The sequence below is a fragment of the Chrysochloris asiatica genome, unplaced genomic scaffold (genome assembly GCF_000296735.1).
Source record: "Chrysochloris asiatica unplaced genomic scaffold, ChrAsi1.0 scaffold00211, whole genome shotgun sequence".
Classification (NCBI taxonomy): Eukaryota; Metazoa; Chordata; class Mammalia; order Afrosoricida; family Chrysochloridae; genus Chrysochloris; species Chrysochloris asiatica.
The window spans coordinates 4,187,929-4,206,643 of record NW_006408729.1 but is presented as its reverse complement, the minus strand read 5'-3'; the positions used below and the strand labels follow the sequence as shown (position 1 = coordinate 4,206,643).

Below are 18,715 nucleotides of genomic sequence, written 5' to 3'. Positions count from 1 at the left end.
CTGGAATAACATACCCAAATGAGGAATATGTTGCCTCCAAAATCCAAAGAGGCCTATCAGACATTGTGCTTCTTTTTTTAGTTGTGGGAGAGCTAAATGCATCAACTTGTCCTCCACTTTTAGTAGGAATACCTCTACATGCTCCACATCATTGAAACTCTAGAAATTTCACTGAGGTGGAAGGTGCCTGAATTTTTGTTGGGTTAATTTCTCACCATCTAACATACAGATGTTTTGACAATAAGTTTACAGATATTGAATATTTTTTCTCACTAGGGCCAATAAGCAAACTGACATCATGTAATGGATCAGTGTGATGTCTTGGTGCAGGGAAAGATGTATACTAAATTATGACATGTTGGATAGTTGATGTACCCTGAGGTAAGAATGTGAAATTGTATGTTAGACTGCCAGCTGAGGGCAAACTACTTCTGGTGATCCTCAGAAACTGAAATTGAGAAAAAGCCAGATCAATAGATGCATACCCTATATCAGTAAAGGTAATAATTTGATCAAACAAAGGAACAACATTGGGACCAGCAGCTGCAATAAGCTTCACAACCTGGTTAAGTTTATGATAATCCACTGTCATTCTCCAAGATCCATCTGGTTTTTGCACAAGTCAGATAGACAAGTTAAATGGGGATGTAGTGGGAATCATTACCCCTGCATTCTTCAAGTCCTTGATTGTAGCACTCTGCAATCCTTCAAGGATGCAATATTGCTTTTGATTTACTATTTTGTTAGGTAAATGAAGTTTTAATGATTTTCACTAGTTTTTTCCACATTTCAGAGATCCAATGTGGGGTTTTTGCCAGTTATTGAGTCTGTCTATTCTGATTATGCATTCTGGAACTGGGGAAATCACCATAGGATAAGTTCAAGGACTCACTGGACCCAGCGTGAGACAAAACTTAGCTTGTTGTTGTTATTGTTAAGTGCCATCGAGTCAGTTCTGACCCATAGCAATGCTGCATAGCGCTTCTGAGGAGCGGCTGGTGAGCTTGAACCACCCACCTTGTGGTTCAAACTGACTTTGCTGTCTAGCTCATTAATCCACAGTGTCACACTAAGATCATATTAATAACTTGATGTTCATATTCCCCCATTCAGACTGGTGGGGCACAGTGACATTTTGGGTCTCCTGGACTTAGTGTCAATTCAGAGCTAATACTCAGTAATCCCTGAAAAGTATGATTATTTGCTTTCCCCCAGTGAACAGTCATCCTTGTAAAAGGCTGTATATCCCTTTAGGGAAGACTGGAAGAAAGACTAACAGCTGTCAGCGTAGTGGGGTCCTTCCTCAAGGGACCTGACCACCCCTTAAGTCAAGGGGCTGTGGGTCTGTAAAATGACTCAAGTCTGGGAATTGATTGAGAGGCCATGACTCTCTGTTCTGGCTCTTCTAGTTAGCCTGCCATTCACTTGATCCAGTAACTTCACTGGACAATGAATAAGGAAGACAGTAGTAGAATTGATGCATCTTAGCTATGGTGTTGGAGGAGAAAATTAAAAGTATAATTTATTATTGTTAAGTGCTGTGAAGTCAGTTCCAACTCATAGCGACCTTATGTAGGGTTACCAAGGAGCATCTGGTGAACTTGAACCACTGACCTTGTGGTCCAAACTGATCTTGCAGTCCAGCACATTAAAACAAGCCAATCTGTATTAGAAGAAGTACAACCAGAATACTCTCTGGAAGTCATGATGCCCAGTCTTTGTCTCTCTCACTTGCTTTACTAGTGGAGACAGAATTATTAGTGATTTAAAATTTAGATAAACTTGAGAGCCAAATTAAAAAACTCATCTTTTTGATATGATTTCTCAAGAACCACTCTTGGTATCAAATGTTTTAGGCTGCGTTCTCTAGAGAAGCAAGACCAGTGCAACTTATATATATATATAATAAATTTATATCAAGGAAATGCCTCACAGTTGTAAAGATAGGAGAGTGCCAAGTGAAGGTCAGGTGAACCCAGATTGTCGAGCAGGACCAGTAAGCAAGAACTCCAAGTCAGGAACCCCAAGTCAGGATACAGAGCAGGACCACAGCATTGGAGCAGAGGAGGCAGCAGAGTAATGGGTGACCAAGGCCTGAGCAGGCACACTGCATGAGTCGGGGCAACAGAAACAAGCATGCAGGACTCTCTAGTGGACATCTAGTTTTCCAGGTGTACTCGGTGGATAGATCCAGCAGGCAAACAAATAATAGAGAAAGTCTCTGACTCAAGTCCGAAGAACCCGAGGTTGGAGGATGATTAAGATGTGAGATCCAGATCTAGTAGGAAAGAGAGTCGTTCCTGCATGTTCATTATATTGAGAGCAGGCCATACTCTCAAGAAAACAACCTTTCAGTTGATTGGCTGTTCATAGCCAACCATCATAGAGTCAACTGTCAACAGCCAAGCAACTTCAAATCCTGAATCAATCAAGCTGACACAGAACTATAACTATTACACTCCTGATTCTTTGGGTTACAGTGATTCTGTGTATTCCTTTCATATTCTTTTGATGCTTACCACATTATTCAATATTAGACCCTTTGTTGTTGTTGGTAAATGCCATCAAGCCAGTGTCGACTTATAGTGACCCTTTAGTGCATTTTCAAGGAGTGTGACTGGTGGGTTTAAACCACTAACCTTGCAGTTAGCAGTCCAGTGCTTATCCTTAAATGCCACATCAGGACTCCATCATCCATAGAATCCATCAATATTGCTACTTGAGGCTTGAATATTTTCTTCAAATTTCTCAGTTTCCTAGATATTCTTCCCTTCTGATTTTCTAACTCCAGATCTTTGCATATTGCTTTACTTTGTCTTCTTGACCTGCTTTTGGCAACATTCTGTTCAGCTCTTTGCTTCATCATATCTTCAGTTGCTTTAGCATCTCTATATTCTAGAACAAGGATTAGCGTCTCTTGTGACATTCATTTTAATATTTTATTTCTTTCCTGTATTTTCAATAAATTTTGCTTTCTTCATGTATGATGTTTTAGATATAATCCCATAACTCGTCTGGTCATCAATCATTAGTGTTCAATGTGCAAAATCTACTCTTTCTGTAAAAATTTAGATGGGATATAATGAAGGTCATCCATTGAACTACATGGAATTGCTTTAGTTTTCTTCAGCTTCAAATTGAAGTTGCAGATGGTCTGTTCCATAGTCAGCCACTGACCTTGTTCTGACAGATGATGTTGACCTTCTCCATCATCACTTTCCACAGATGTAGTCAGTTTGATTACTGTATATTACACCTGACATTTGCATTGTTGAAAAAAAAATAGTTGTAATAAATATGTCATTGGTCTTGCAAATTTCTAGCATGTAATATCCAGCATTATATTTATCACCAAAGCCATATTTCCTAACTACTTATCCTTTTGTTTTGTTTTGTTTTCAGCTTTCACATTTCAATCACCAGTAACACCAGTAATGATCAGTGTATCTGGACTGAGTGTTTGATCAATTTCAGACTACAGAAGTTGGTAGAAAATTTCAATTTCTTCTTTTGCTTTAGTGTTTGGTGCATAAAGTTATTCAAATAGTTGTACTAAGTGGTTTTTCTTGAAGTGGTGTGGGTATTATCCTATCACTGACTGTATTGTGCTTCTGGATAGATCTTGAAATATTCTTTTTGATGATGAATATGACTCTATCTATCTTGAACTTGTCATATGACTGATCAAAAATGGCCAATATGAATTCATTTCAGCTCACTAATGCACAAGATATGTGTTTTACTTTATTTTTGACCACTTCTAATTTTCCTAGATTCATAGTTTGTACATTCCACATTCAGATTATTAATAGATGTTTGTTGTTTCCTCTTTTTGAGAATTACCACATCAGCAAATGGAATCTTAAAAAGTCTGTTTCACTAATACCATTGAGGTCAATTCTACTTTGAGATGGCAGTTCTTCCTCAAGTGACTCATTTTTGGTACAATACCAAATAGTGTGCTCCTACTATTCATATGATTTTCAGTGGCTAATTTTTCAGAAGTGGATCATCTCTTCCTTCATCCTATCCTGTCTTAGTCTAGAGCTCCACTGAACCTGTCCAATATGGGTGACCTAATTTATATTTGAAATACTAGTCAGATAACTTCCAGCAATTCACAAGTCACTGGTTAAAGTGATAGGCTCACTAAGAATCAAATTTGACTCAATAGCAAAGGCTTTAATTTTTTTGTGTGATAAATGCTGCAAATATATTCTCCTATTTTATCTTTCTTTTTGGGAGGGGTTTGTCTTTTTACTCTTCTTAAGTGTATTTTGAGAAATCAAATTCTTAATTTTAATATAGTCTAAATTACCAATTTTTCTTTTTATGATCATGCTTTTTGTACTTGCTTAAAAAATTTATTCCAATTCTGAAATTACAAAATATATATTCTATACTTGTATTCCTGTTATTCATTGACTATATAATGGCATTGGACTGTGTGGATTACAACAAATTATGAATAACTTTGCATAGAATGAAGATTTCAAAGCACTTGATAGTGCTCATGTACAATACATAGACTAAGAGGCAGATGTTAGAGCAGAAAAAGAGAATGTTACAGGGAAATATGCTGAGTAAGACCTCCTTAAAGTGTTCAATAGCAAAGATATCAGTGTGAGGTCTGACTGAAGCCATGTTGTTTTCAATCACTTCATATGTGAAAATTGGGCAATGAATAAGGAAGGTCAAAGAAGAATTCATGCATTTGAATTATGATGTTGGAGAAGAATATTGAAAGTACCATGCACTTCCAGAAGAACAAACAAGTCTGTTTTGGAAGAAGTGCAGCCAAAATACTCCTTAGAAGCAAAGATCCTGAGACTTTGTTTCTCATACTTCAGTCATATTATCAGGAGGGACTAGCTGCTGAAGAAGGACATTATGCTTGGTAAACTGGAGAGTCAGCAAAAAAGAGGGAGATTCCCCAATGAAATGGATTGGCACAGTGGCAAGAGCAATAGGCTCAAGCATAACAGTATTTGTGAGGATGGCACAGGAAGTATTTTGTTTTGTTGTGCATAGGGTTAATATGAGTCAGAGTCGACTTGATGGCATCCAACATCAAACAGTATAAAATCAGGAAATTTGTGTCAGTGTTACAAACTTTCACCATATTTATTCCATCTGTATCTGAGCAAATAGTCTGAGAATCTTGACTATGTGAAGAAGAATGTGGACCAGAATTGGACCCCAAGATCACTGCATATTGAACCTCCCTACTCCAAGAATTAAGGAGCTCTGGTAGTGTAGTGGTTACAAATCAGGCTGCTAATCTCAAGGTCAGCAGTTTGAAATTACCAGTGGTTCTGCATGAGAAAGATGAGGCTTTCTGATTCTGTAAAGATTTACAACCTCAGAAACCCTATCTATGTAGGGTCGCTAAGAGTTGAAACCGACTCCACAGCACATAACCACCACCCCAAGGATTAGAGTTGTAACATCAGAGGAATGTTAGAAGAGTGGAAGAAGCGGGTCCAAGAACCAGAGCACAAGACAAAGCAATTGGCTTCCTGGGTCACAGAGTAAGTAAAACTGAGTGCCTTAGGGTAGGAGGCTCACTTGTAGAATGTGTTGTCTCCAGGCACTTAGTTTGGGATGCTAGGCTTGGTGACCCATGGAGTTAGACCCCAATGCCTTCAGACTGAGGCTATGGCACAGTGGAATGCCCTTTGAGCTTTTATCAGCAGAGCTAAAGGAGCTTTGAAACTGTACAAGGCAGAGGCCAAGCGGCCTTGTGGCTGGAAGGCTAGGGATCAGAGAGAGACCTGCTTGTGGTGTGGCTTGGAAGAGACTGTCCTTACCAAATAACTGTATCTGAACATTTCTGCCCTTGCTAACTTCCCTACTAAAACCCATGATTATGAGTATCATCTGTGAGTTCTAGGTCACCATTGCAGTGAATTATTAAATCCCGGTGAGAATCAGATAACTCTATGAGAGGGTTGGTTGGTATCAGAATTGATAAGGAAGACTGACAAGTGGAGATAAGTCTAATCTCAGCCTCACAGAAAGCAGAGAATACCAGAAAGATGTTTACCTGTGCTTTATTGACTATGCACAGGCTTTCAACTGGATTGTGTGGCTTCTGACAAACTATGGATAACATTGCAAAGTATAAGTATTCCGGAACACTTAATTGTGCTCATGAGGAATCTGTACCTAGACCAAGAGGCAGTTGTCCGAACAGAACATGGGAACACTGAACTGTTTAAAACTAAGAAAGGTGTGCAACAGGGTTGTATTCTTTCACCATTCTTATTCAACTTGTATGTTGAGCAAATAATCTGAGAAGCTGGGATATATGAAGAAAAACGTGGCATCCGGATTGGAGGAAGACTCATTAACAACCTGTGATATGCAGATGATACAACCTTGCTTGCTGAAAGTGAAGAGGACTTAAAATACTTACTGATGAAGATCAAAAACTACAGGCTTTGGTACAGATTCCATCTCAATGTAAAGACAACAAAATCCTTACCACTAGACCAATAAACAACATTCTTATCAATGGAAAAAAGATTGAAGTTGTCAAATACTTCATACTTCTTGAATTAACCATCAACACTCGTGGAAGCAGCAGTCAAGAAACCAAATGATGTATTTCATTAGGCAAATCTACTGCACAAGACTTCTTTAAAGTGTTGAAAAACAAAGACGTCAGTTTGAGGACTAAGGTGTGCCTTACCTAAGTCATGGTGTTTTCAATAACCTCATATGCATGTGAAAGCTGGACAGTGAATAAGGAAGACCACAGAAGAATTGATGCATTTGAGTTATGGTGTTTGAGGAGATTATTGAAAATACCATAGGCTGTCAAAAGAACCAACAGACCTGTGTTGGGATAAGTGCAACCAGAGTGCTCTTTGAAGGCCAGGTGAAGGGTCAGAGAAGGAGAGGAAGACCCCAGCCTGATGGACTGGCAAAGTGGCAGCATCAGTGGGTTCCAGTGTGACAACAATTGTGAAGTTGGCCCTGGACTGGGTAGTGATTCATTCTGCTGTGTATAGAGTTGCTATGAGTCGGTACCTACTTGATGGCATCTAAAAACAACAACCACCGCCCACTTCAGACCAATGGGCCAGTTCACTATTAATTTTAGCCCCCAGTTGCTGGGTTAGTGTTCATGACCCCTGAAGTTCACATGTCTCCTTTAACTTCAGACCAGCCATTCATTCCTCCTTCTTTCTGTCATGTTAAGGTTGACAGGTGTTTATGGAATGTGGCCAGACTCAACCCATGTGCTCATTGTTTCATTTCCCCCACTTCCACTCACAAGTAGACGAGGGCAGTCACTAATTAATTTACAAGCTTGCTTGTGTGTTCCCTTTTGAATTTCAGTCTTAGAGGGGGTTTACCCTGATGAGCTAACTTGTCTTGCCCTGATGACTCCAAGGCACACAGTTGGACTGATCTTACAACAGCCAAACTCTCTGCTTATTTTATTATTATTTTTTTTCCTGTTGGTCTTTCTTTCAATAAATGTCTTCAGTTCTTATAATCACACCCAGTTGGTCTGCTTGTCCATTCAAGTGGGAATGTCCAACTTCAGAAGGTTCTGGGTGGAGATCAGGATTCCATTTAAAGCCACTTACTCCACAAAGGAGTATTTTCCTGGGCAAATTCCAGTACCCATTTTCATTAAATCAATCAGTTATAGATTGAATATGATCTTACACACTATCTGTAATCATTGTTGTTGTTAGGTGCCATCGAATCGGCACTGACCCAAAGCGACCTTATGCACAACAGAACGAAACACTGCCTGATCCTGGGCCAACCGCTCTATTGTTGCCATGCTTGAGTCCATCGATGCTTCCACTTGGCCAATCCATCTCATTGGGGTCTTCCTCTTTTTCTCTGATCCTCCATCTTACCAAACATGATATCCTTCTCCAGCGACTGGTCTCTCTTGACAATAACAATATGTCCAAAGTATGAGAGATGAAGTTTGGCCATCTTGGCCTCTAAGGAGCATTCTGGCTGCACATCTTTCAAAACGGATCTGTTGGTTTTTTTTTTTTTTTTTTGCAGCTTTGGTACTTTCAAAAGGCATCAATTCTTCTACGATCTTCCTTATTCACTGTCCAGCTTTCGCATGCATATCATATTCACCCAATATTCCCTTCTATGCCACTTAAATGTCTATTTTACTATAGTAGGCAAGGTAAACCAGTATCCACAAGACAGTCAATCATCTTAACATTATTTCCCCTCCTTTACCCTTTCAGAAGCATGGTATATTCCTCCATTTCTGTAGGTTTTATTGGTTTCATGTAGTAATGTTTTGTACTTTTCTTTGTTTAGGTCTTTTGTTTCTCTGGTTGGGTTTATTTCCATTTAAAAAAAAATCTTTTGGGTGGCTATTGTAAATGATACTATTTTCCTGATTCCATTCAGAATTCTCTTTATTAGTGAAAAGGGATGCAACACATTTTTATATGTTGATTTTTTACCCTGCCAATTTGTCAAATCTATCAATTATTTCCAATAATTTTCTTGTTGAGTCTTTGGAATTTTCTAAATATAGGACCATATTATTGATAAATCGAGAAAAATTTTCTTCTTTGAAAATTTTAATGCCTTTAATTGTCTTTCCTGACTTATAGCTCTGGCTAAGATACCCAGCACAATATTGAATTGTTGTTGTTATGAGGTGCCCTCAAGTCAGTTCCAACTCAAAGTGACCCTATGCAAAACAGACCAAAACACTGACTGTTCCTGTGCCATTCTCAATTGTTGTTACACTTGAACTCATTGCTACTGCCACTATGCCAACGCATCTCATTGGGGACTCTTCCTCTTTTTCAAGAACCCTCAACTTTACCAAGCATTATGTCCTTCTCTAGGAACTTGTCTCTCCTATAAAATGTCTCAAGTATGAAAGAGTAAATATGGTTATCCTGGCTTCTAACGAGCATTCTGGCTGTACATCTTCCTACACAGATCTGTTTATTCTTCTGACAGTGCATGGTACTTTCAAAATTCTCCTCTATCATCAAAGCTCAAATGCATCAATTCTTCTATTGTCTTTCTTATCATTGCCTGACTTTCACAGGCATGTGATACTAATGAAAATATCATGACTTGGGCCAGGAACATCTTAATCCTCAAACTGGCCTCTTTGCTCTTGAATAATTTGAATGGGTTTTGTGCAACATATTTGCCTAATAAAATATATCATTTGATTTCTTGACTGCTGCTTCCATGTGTATAGATTTTGGATTCAAGTAAATAAAGTCTTTGGCAGGTTCAATTTTCTCTCCATCTATCACAATATGTGGTACTTTAGGTTAATATACTGAACTGCAAGGTCTGTTTGAACCATAAAGTCAGTGGTTCAAGCTCACCAGCCACCCCTTAGAAACCCTATACAGGGTCGCTATGAGTCAGAACCAGCTTGATGACACTTGACAATAACAACAGGATGATGTTATTTATTAGTTATTAGTCCATTTGGGAGAATAGTTGTTTTCTTTACATTGAAATACAACCCATACTGAAAGCTATGATCTTTGATCTTCATCTGTAAACATTTTAAGTCCTAATCATTTTCAGAAAACAAGGTTGTATCATCTGTATTCACAGGTTGCTAATGAGTCTTCTTCCAATCCTGATTCCACATTCTTTTTCATACAATCCAGCTTCTCAGATTATTTCCTCAGCATAAAGACTGAATAAGTATGGTGAAAGAATACAATCCTGGCACACACTTTTCTTGATTTTTAAACCATTCAGTCAGTATCTACTATTTATGTTGAAAAGACTGCCTCTTGATATGTGTACTCATTCTTCACAATGTTATCCATAGCTTGTTATGATATACACAATTAAAAGTCTTTGCATAATAAATAAATCACAGATAAACATCTTTCTCCACCACTTGTCTGTCAGTTTGTTTTACTGCAGTGCCTTGTGTGTTTCTGTGTTACTGGAAGCTATATCCCTAAATATTTTAAATACCAACAGGGTACATCCATGGTGTACAGGTTTCCGCTGAGCTGCTAGACCAAGACAGTCTAGAAAGAAGGAGAGGCAGACGACTTCTTAATGTATGTTGTTGTTGTTATGTGCCGTGGAGTCAGTTCCGACTCATAGCGATCCTGCACAGTCCGAGGCTGTTAATCTTTATGGGAACAGAACGCTTCATCTTTCTCCCATGGAGCAGCTGGTAGTTTCGAACTGCTGACCTTGTGGTTCACAGCCCGATTCGTAACCACTATGCTACCAAAGCTCTGAAAATATAGCCACTGAAAATCTTACGAATAGTAGTTGAAGGCTGTCAACGACAGAATACCAAATACTGTAACATGATGAATAGCACCAGGATATTGTGATACATAGTGCTGGAAGTTGAGCCCCTTTGGTTGGAAGGCACTCAAAATACTATCGGGGAAGAGCTGCCTTCCCAAAGTAGAGATTAGTGTTATAATGCGAATGGTGTAAAACTTTCAGGATCTTCATTTGCTGATGGGACACAACTCAAAATGAAGATAAACAGCTGTAAGCTTTCATTATTACTTGGAACATTGAATTTATGAAGTAAGAATCTTGGAAAATTAGAAGTTGTCAAAAATGAAAAGGAACATATAAAGATCAGTATTCTACAGGTTAGTTAGCTGAAATGGACTGGTATTAGCCATTATGAATCTAACAATCATATGTTTTATTGTACCAGGAATGACAAATTTAAGAGGCATGGCATTGCATTCATCATCAAAAATAACATTTCAAAATGTATCTTGAAGTATTATGTTGTCTGTTATGATGATATTCATACACCTGAAAGGAAGAGCAGTTAATACCACTGTTATTCAAATCTGCACACCAACCAATAAAGCCAGATATAATGAAATTGAAGAATTCTACAAGCTTCTTCAGTAAGAAATTGATAAAACATGCAATCAAGATGTATTGATCATAACTAATGATAGAAACACAAATGTTGAAAACAAAGAGGAAGGATCACTAGTTGCAATACATGGCTTTGGTGATATAAATGATGCTGGAGACAGCATCATAGAATTTTGCCAGAACAAGCACTGTTTATTGCAATTACCCTTTAAAAAACATTAAATATATCTATACACATGAACCTTACTATATGGCATACATAGATAACAAATTGACTACATATGTGGGAAGAGACAGTGGAATGGCTCCATATCATCCGTCAAAACAAGATCACGGCAGACTATGGATCAGACCATCAATTGCTCATATGCAAGTTCAGGCTGAAGCAGAAGAAAATTAAAATAAGTCCATGAGACCAAAATGTTGATCTTGGATATATCCCACCTGAATTTGAAATGATCTCAAGTACAGTTATAATTCATTAGACACTAATGACCAAAGACCAGAAAAGTTGCAGAGTGGCATCAAGAACATCAAGAAAGAAAGAAAAGACCAAAATTTATACCAGAAGAGATTCTGAAATTTGCTTTCCATCATAGAGAAGCTGGAAGAAATGAGGAGGTAAACAAGCTGAATAGAAAAATTCTCAGGGTAGCTTGAGAAGATAAATTCAATGACGATGATCAGAAACAAGGAAATCATCAGTTGGTTCACTTGGAAAATGAGGGGATGGGACATGCAGTGCTTACTAAGATAGAATGGTAAAATTTGAACTGTATTATGGATCAAACCCTCTTTCCTGGAAGCCTACCAAATTTATATCCATTCAGAGAGAAAAAACAAGTTTTTGCTTTGGGTCCTCATTATTATAAAGAAACTTTGACTCTCCTAGAGAGATTTTCTGGAGAAAGAAAGACTTCTGTGGTAAAACATAGACGAGTCATTGACTAATATTTGGACTATTATTGCTGCAGGTTCTGATTCACTGGCGAATTAAAAATGACCCTAAAATTTTTATATAAATTTTTATATTTAGTCTTGTCACTATAGAAAATGCCTCTTGCTCTTATGTTGAAACCAGGTGAAAATTTATGGGATATCTTCTTGGTAATGGGCCAGTACATGCCCTGTTGTTGTTGTTGTTAGGTGTCATCAAATCAGTACCGACTCATAGTGACCTTATGCAGAGCAGAACGAAACACTACCTGATCCGGGGCTAACCTCACTACTGTTGCCACGCTTGAGTCCATCGATTCTGCAACTTGGCCAATCCATCTCGCTGGAGGTCTTCCTCTTTTTCTCTGACCCTCCACCTTACCAAACGTGATATCCTTCTCCAGTGACTGATCCCTCCTGACAATATGTCCAAAGTATGAGATATGAAGTTTGGCCATCTTGGCCTCCAAGGAGCACTCTGGCTGCACTTCTTTCAAAACAGATCTATTGGTTCTTTTGGCAGCCCATGGCACTTTCAATATTCTCCTTCAACACCAGAACTCAAAAACATCAATTCTTCTATGGTTTTCCTTATTTACTGTCCAGCTTTCACATGCATATGAGGTTATTGAAAATATCATGGCTTGGATCAGGCGCACCTTAGTCCTCATGCTGACATCTTTGCTCTTCAACACTTTAAAAGGGTCTTGTGCAGCAGATTTGCTTAATGCAATACATCCCTGGAGTAGGTGAGATACTCAATGAAGGCCAGCAATGTGAAAGCCAAGTCCTAGTCTGGCCGAGGTCACAACCTTCTGGTTTCAGATGGGAAGCAATATGGCCATACCTGTTTAGTCAAGGGACAAAATATATGGAGTTGTCCATGAGGACATTGCCATGTGATATAGAGCTTTGGATTAGCTCAAAACATTAGAAATTCATTTAATTAAGCCATAGACTGCCATCATATAACTTGAAACCAAAAGTACATACAAAGCATTATTTAATGGCACAAAACCACTCTTTCTTCCTGAAGCCCCTGAACTTCAAAATCAGCTGCTTTAAAGTGAAAACTGATTAGAGTCAATGCTGGTATATTCCTGTCCTCAATAGGAGTTGGGGGATTGAAGGCTAAATGCACTCATTCAAGTATGCTGGGAATTTCACAAGAACTCAAACTTATATGATTTTGTTGGATACAGAATCCCAAGTTACTGTTCTACCAGCATCTTTGAAAGGAAAGGTGCTCAGAAACAGTTAATAAGCTTACTGTGGGGACAGGATGCCAATGTGTCATTGTGGGTGGGGGGTATTTGGGAAAAATCATTATTTTTTCTGTGACTTTCTATTTCTGAATATATAGTTGGAATTTATGTGTAATATGCTTGTATTTCCACATCCTGGTAAGGGCCAGAGGAATTTCCACATTTGCCATGTAGACACACATTAGTGGCATATACCTAGATATGCCTCTTGGGGTTTTGGACTTGTTTACTCTTTTACATATTTTCCAGGCCTAATTTTTATGAAAAACAGCTTTAGCTTGCTATTAGGCTTTTGTAAAAATGAAAAACTTGACCCACAGAGGTCTTGTGACTCTTTTAGCTGGATATTACAATTTTGGCACATGTCAACTTGGTGTCAATGACTAATAATAAGGTAGGAAGTGCCCCCAAAGGCTTTCTGGTTAAATGGAATTGATATGTTTAGTAATGTAGCTGGCTAGGCCCAGTGAAATCTCAGTTTTATAGGAAAAAGCAATTGTTATTCCTTTGAGGAAAATTTATCCCCCATTCTGCTGTCTGAAATAAAGTTTTTGGTCCAGTGGCATTCTTAATAGATTAGAAGTTTCCCTAAATGCATGGATGTGGTTCACTGATAGTTCATCTAAGCTAAAACTGTTGCTTCCACTGAACTCTTGTGGCTGTTTAACCTCAGTACCATTCACGTAGAACTAAAAATGAATGTTGTTGCTCCACTCAGTAAACAGAACTCAAGTTCATTATCATCTCATTGGTCAATATTTCCTTGATGAACCTTGTTATTCATTTATACACTTATTCATTTATTTATTATTATTTAAAAATTTTTGTGGATTTCAACCGTTGCCAAAGGACTAGACCAATGTTTCATCTACAACTTGGAAAACTACACACTGGCAGAATAAGACACCCTTGAGACTTCATATCGACCATATTGACCCTTGAGACTTCATATTCATCAGCGTCATTTACATTCCTACATAGAAGCCCATTCTCTGATGAGACTAATTACCAACAATTCTGCCTGGATCTCTCATAGTATTGAATACGGCTGCACATTTACTATCATTGACCAGGAACAAAGTAAAGGATTCTATATTTCAGATGCAAAGACTACAAATGCATGACAGACTTGTAAATCCTGACTAAAGTTGCTCAATGTATCTTGTGGTGAGAGAGGTCACATTTCATAGAGAGTTGTCTCCATGTGTTCTTTATGGACTGACTTCATCAGACTTTTGAGTCCTTCTGGAGGCTATTGGTGATGCCTCACAACTGTTTCCAGGTTACTAATCAAAGAATTGTGGATGATGAACTTATCTGTGACATTTATAATTTGACGATGGTGTGCTTTCTTTCTTCTTTTTTTTTTTTTAAACTGCAAAAGCCACTGCACAATTGAGACAGTCAAGGATCTTTTACACTTCCTATCATTCAAAGAGAAATCCTTATGTATCAATATAGGATAGCACTGGACTGCTAACCACAAGGTTGGCAGTTCAAAACCCCAGACTCTCCTTGGAAACCCTAGACAAGGTCTCGATGAGTCAGAAGAGACTCCATAGCACTTAACAACTACAACCATTAAAAAAATATGACATTATTGGAACAATGTCCTTAAAATTTGATTTAAAAGATTTCTCACTTCAAGTCTCTTAACTCTTCTGGACCATACTTCTTAGTAAAGCAGTGTGGTTACTGAATGAAACTATGTCCAGAAAAGGATCATTTTTAGGCTTTCTTGTTAATTATCAGATTGAAAATTTGGTATTCTGACTTCACCATGCTTTGGAATTATGCTTTATTTTTCCTAACAGCAACCCTAAACCATGATATTATTGTGTATGTAATATTGAAAAATTATTAAAATTATACTCAAATTATTAGAATCAAGCAAATTTTGCAGTTACTGGATACTGGGAAATATAAAAAAATATGTTTTTATAGTTTTGCTAAATGACAAAATAAAAAAGACAAATAATATCATCTATTAATGAATATGTGAGTAATTGGAGAGCTTATGTACCTACATAGAATTTTTCTTTTTATAAATCGGTTTGGCATTATCCTCCAAATTTGAAAATGCGTATCATATGACCTGGAAAATGAAATCTTTGCTATAAATATAAAGGAAATGTATAGACATGTGTTCAATGAAACATATATAGCAATATTTGTAGTAGCAATCTTTATAATTGCCCTAATTCATAACAAATTAGATGTTTATTAATAGTAAAATAGATAAATTGTGATGTATTTCTACAATGGAATAGTATTCAGTAATATAAATACCACAGCTACATAGAAACACTGAGTAAAAATGTCTATACAAAGGAATCTACTCATATATTGAGTAATACAATTTATATTTGATTCAAAAATAGCATAAATTATAGTGCTAACTAATGTTGTTTAGTTGGGAAAACTATAAATTAAAGCAAGGAAGTGATAATCATAAAATCTTATATAGTAAAACATTTTGGAGTGGAATAAAGAGATAGTGATTAGGAGAAGACAAGCAAAACTTCTGTGAGACTGACAATACTTTATATATAACTTGAGTGATAGGTGTTTTATTTATGATAAATCATGGTTCTGTGTTTTGTTTAATGTACTGTCTATGTATTTTATGAAGTCCTGGCAGTATAGGATAAGCATTGGACCACAAGATCTTAGTTTGAACTACAAGGTCGGTGGTTTAAATTCAGCAGTTGCTCATTGGAAGGAAACCCTACACAGGTTGCTATGAGCCAGAAATGACTCAACTGCACTTAACAATAACAACCACTTTATATTTTGTATGAACTTTTATGTAAAAAAAATAACTAGGATTTTTACATCAGATTATATGAAGATTTTGTTTTAATAGATATTTAAGATTATTCAGTTGAAGGATTATAACAATTTACTTATACCAGCTTGTTGTGAATAAAATATGATGTATAAGCATATGAGAATTCGTTGACATTTCTTTTTCATTCATCTACCCTATTTTGCTAAAGGAAATGCTTTCTTTGCCCAGCAAGGATTTTTCCTTACTCCTTTGCCATTTTTTTTTTTTTAAAGATAACTAACACAGATAGATAAATCCCAATATTTCAGTGCCTTAAGACCATGACATTTCCATTTGTTTATGAAATAATGGGAGACACAAACCAACCATGGATCTATAGCAATTATGAAATCTCACTAAACATACATGGTAAAGGATGATTTCTTTCTCATTCAAAGACCGGAATAGAATGAAATAATGATGTTCATCTATATTGAGGTTCAGTCTTTTGATATACACAAATCTGTGACCAGGAAAAGAAACAAATGGAGGAGGCACTCACACCCAGTAAAATATTTAGTAGGTACTTTTCTCATCTTATCCAAGAGTTGTTTTATAGTATTCCTCCTACAAAGAAAAACAATATTCACCCCTTATCTAAGGGAGACAGCCTACCACCACTCGTTTGTGAGTTTGTCATACTGTGGTAGCTTGTGAGTTGCTGTGATACTGGAAGCTATGCCACCGGTATTGTAAATACCAGCAGAGTCCTCCACACTGGATAGATTTCAGATGTGATTCCAAACAAAGATGTACTAGGAAGAAGGAGTGACAAACTAGTTATGAATGTTTAGTCACTGAAAACCATATGACTATCAATGAATATCAGAGAAATACTTTCAGATATAGTGCTGAAAATGAACCCCTCAGGTTGGAAGGCACTCAAAATGCAACTGGGGAAGAGCTGTCTCCTCAAAGTAGAGTTGACCATGATGACACACATGGGTAAAGCCTGTGGGAGGAAAGCCCTCAACATCTTCATTTGTTGATGACGCACAACTCAAAATGAAGAGAAACAGTTGTAAATATCCATTGAAAATCAAAACACCAAATGTACGAAGTATCAATCTAGGAGAATTAGAAATTGTCAAAAATGATATGGAACACATAAACATCAATATCTTAGACCTTAATGAGCTGAAATGGACTGGTATTGGCCATTTTGAATCTGATGACCAAATGTTTTATTATGCTAGAAATGACAAATTGAAGAGGAATGATATTGGATTCATTCTCAAAAAGAACATATCCAGATCAGTCTGTCTGTGATAGGATAATAGCCATGTGTATACAGGAAAGCCCAGTTAATACCACTGTTATTCAAATTTATGCACCAACCTCTAAAGCCAGTGAGGATGAAATAGAATCTACCAACTTCTTCAATCTGAAATTGATCAAACATGCAATCAAGATGTATTGATCATCGCTGGTGATAGGAATGCAAAGGTTGGGAACAAAGAGGAAGGATCAGTAGTTGGAAAATATGGCCTTGGTGATAGAAATGATGCTGGAGAATGCATGATAGAATTCTGCAAAATCAATGATTTGTTAATTTCAAATACCTTCTTTAGACAGCAAAAGAGATGATTATACACATGGACTTCACCAGATGGAACACATAGAAATCAAATTGACTACATCTGTGGAAAGAGAAGATGGAGAAGCTCCATATCATCAGTGAATACAAGACCCAGGGCAGGAGTGGACCAGAACATCAATTACTCATATGCAAATTCAAACTGAAGATGACGAAAATGAAAACAAGTCCACAAGAGCCAAAATATGATCTTGAATATATCCCATCTGAATTTAGAGATAATTTGAAGAACAGATTTGATGCATTAAAAACTAGAGACTGAAGAGCAGAAGAGTTTAGGGATGACATCAAGAACATCATAGAGGAAGAAAGCCAAAAGACATTAAGAAGACAAGAAAGAAGAAAAAGGTCAAAATGGGTGTCAGAAGAGACACTGAAACTTGCTCTCCAGAGTAGAAATGCTAAAGCAAATGGAAGAAATGAGGAGGTCCCAGAGCTGAATAGAAAATTTCAAAGGTCATTTCGAGAAGATAAAGTCAAATATTACAACAAAATGTGCAAAATCCGGAGTCAGAGAAGCACAATCGAAGGGCACACTCAGCATTTCTCAAGTGGGAAGAACTGAAGAAAACATTCAAGCCTTGACTTTTGTTATTGAAGGATTCTCTGGGCAAATTATTGAATGATGCAGAAAGCATTAAAAGAAGATGGAAGCAATGCACAGAGTCACTGTACCAAAGGAAATGGTTAATGTTCAACCGTTTAAAAAGGTAACATATGATCAAGAGCCAATGATACTGAAGGAAGAAGTCTAAGAAGAATTTGAAGGAATTGGCAAAGAAGAACGCACCAGGAACTGATGGAATAGAAATTGAATTCTTTCAAGAGTGAGGTAGCACGGGAGACACTCATCTATGCCAAAAAATTTGGAAGACAACTACCTGGCTGACTGATTGGAAGAAAGCTGTATTTATGTCCATTTCAAAGAGAGGTTACCCAATGGAATGCAGAAGTCATTGGAGGACATCTTTGATATGCCATGAGAGTAATTTTACTAAAGGTAATACAGAAAATGCTGCATGCATACATTGATAGACAACTTCCAGAGGTTCAAGCCAGATTCATAATAGGACATGGAATGAGGGATATCATTGCTGATGTCCAATGGCTCTTGGCTGAAAGCAGAGAATACCAGAAAAATATTTACCTGTGCTTTATTTATTATGCAAAGGATTTCGATTGTGAGGATTATGACAAGCTATGGACAAAATTGTGAAGTATGAGTAT

The 18,715-nt window shown here is 37.2% G+C and overlaps 1 pseudogene; it reads right to left on the bottom strand.

Moving 5' to 3' along the window:
- The window catches only part of LOC102815517, a 161,855-nt pseudogene that overhangs the window by 1,754 nt on the left and 141,386 nt on the right, over positions 1-18,715 (bottom strand).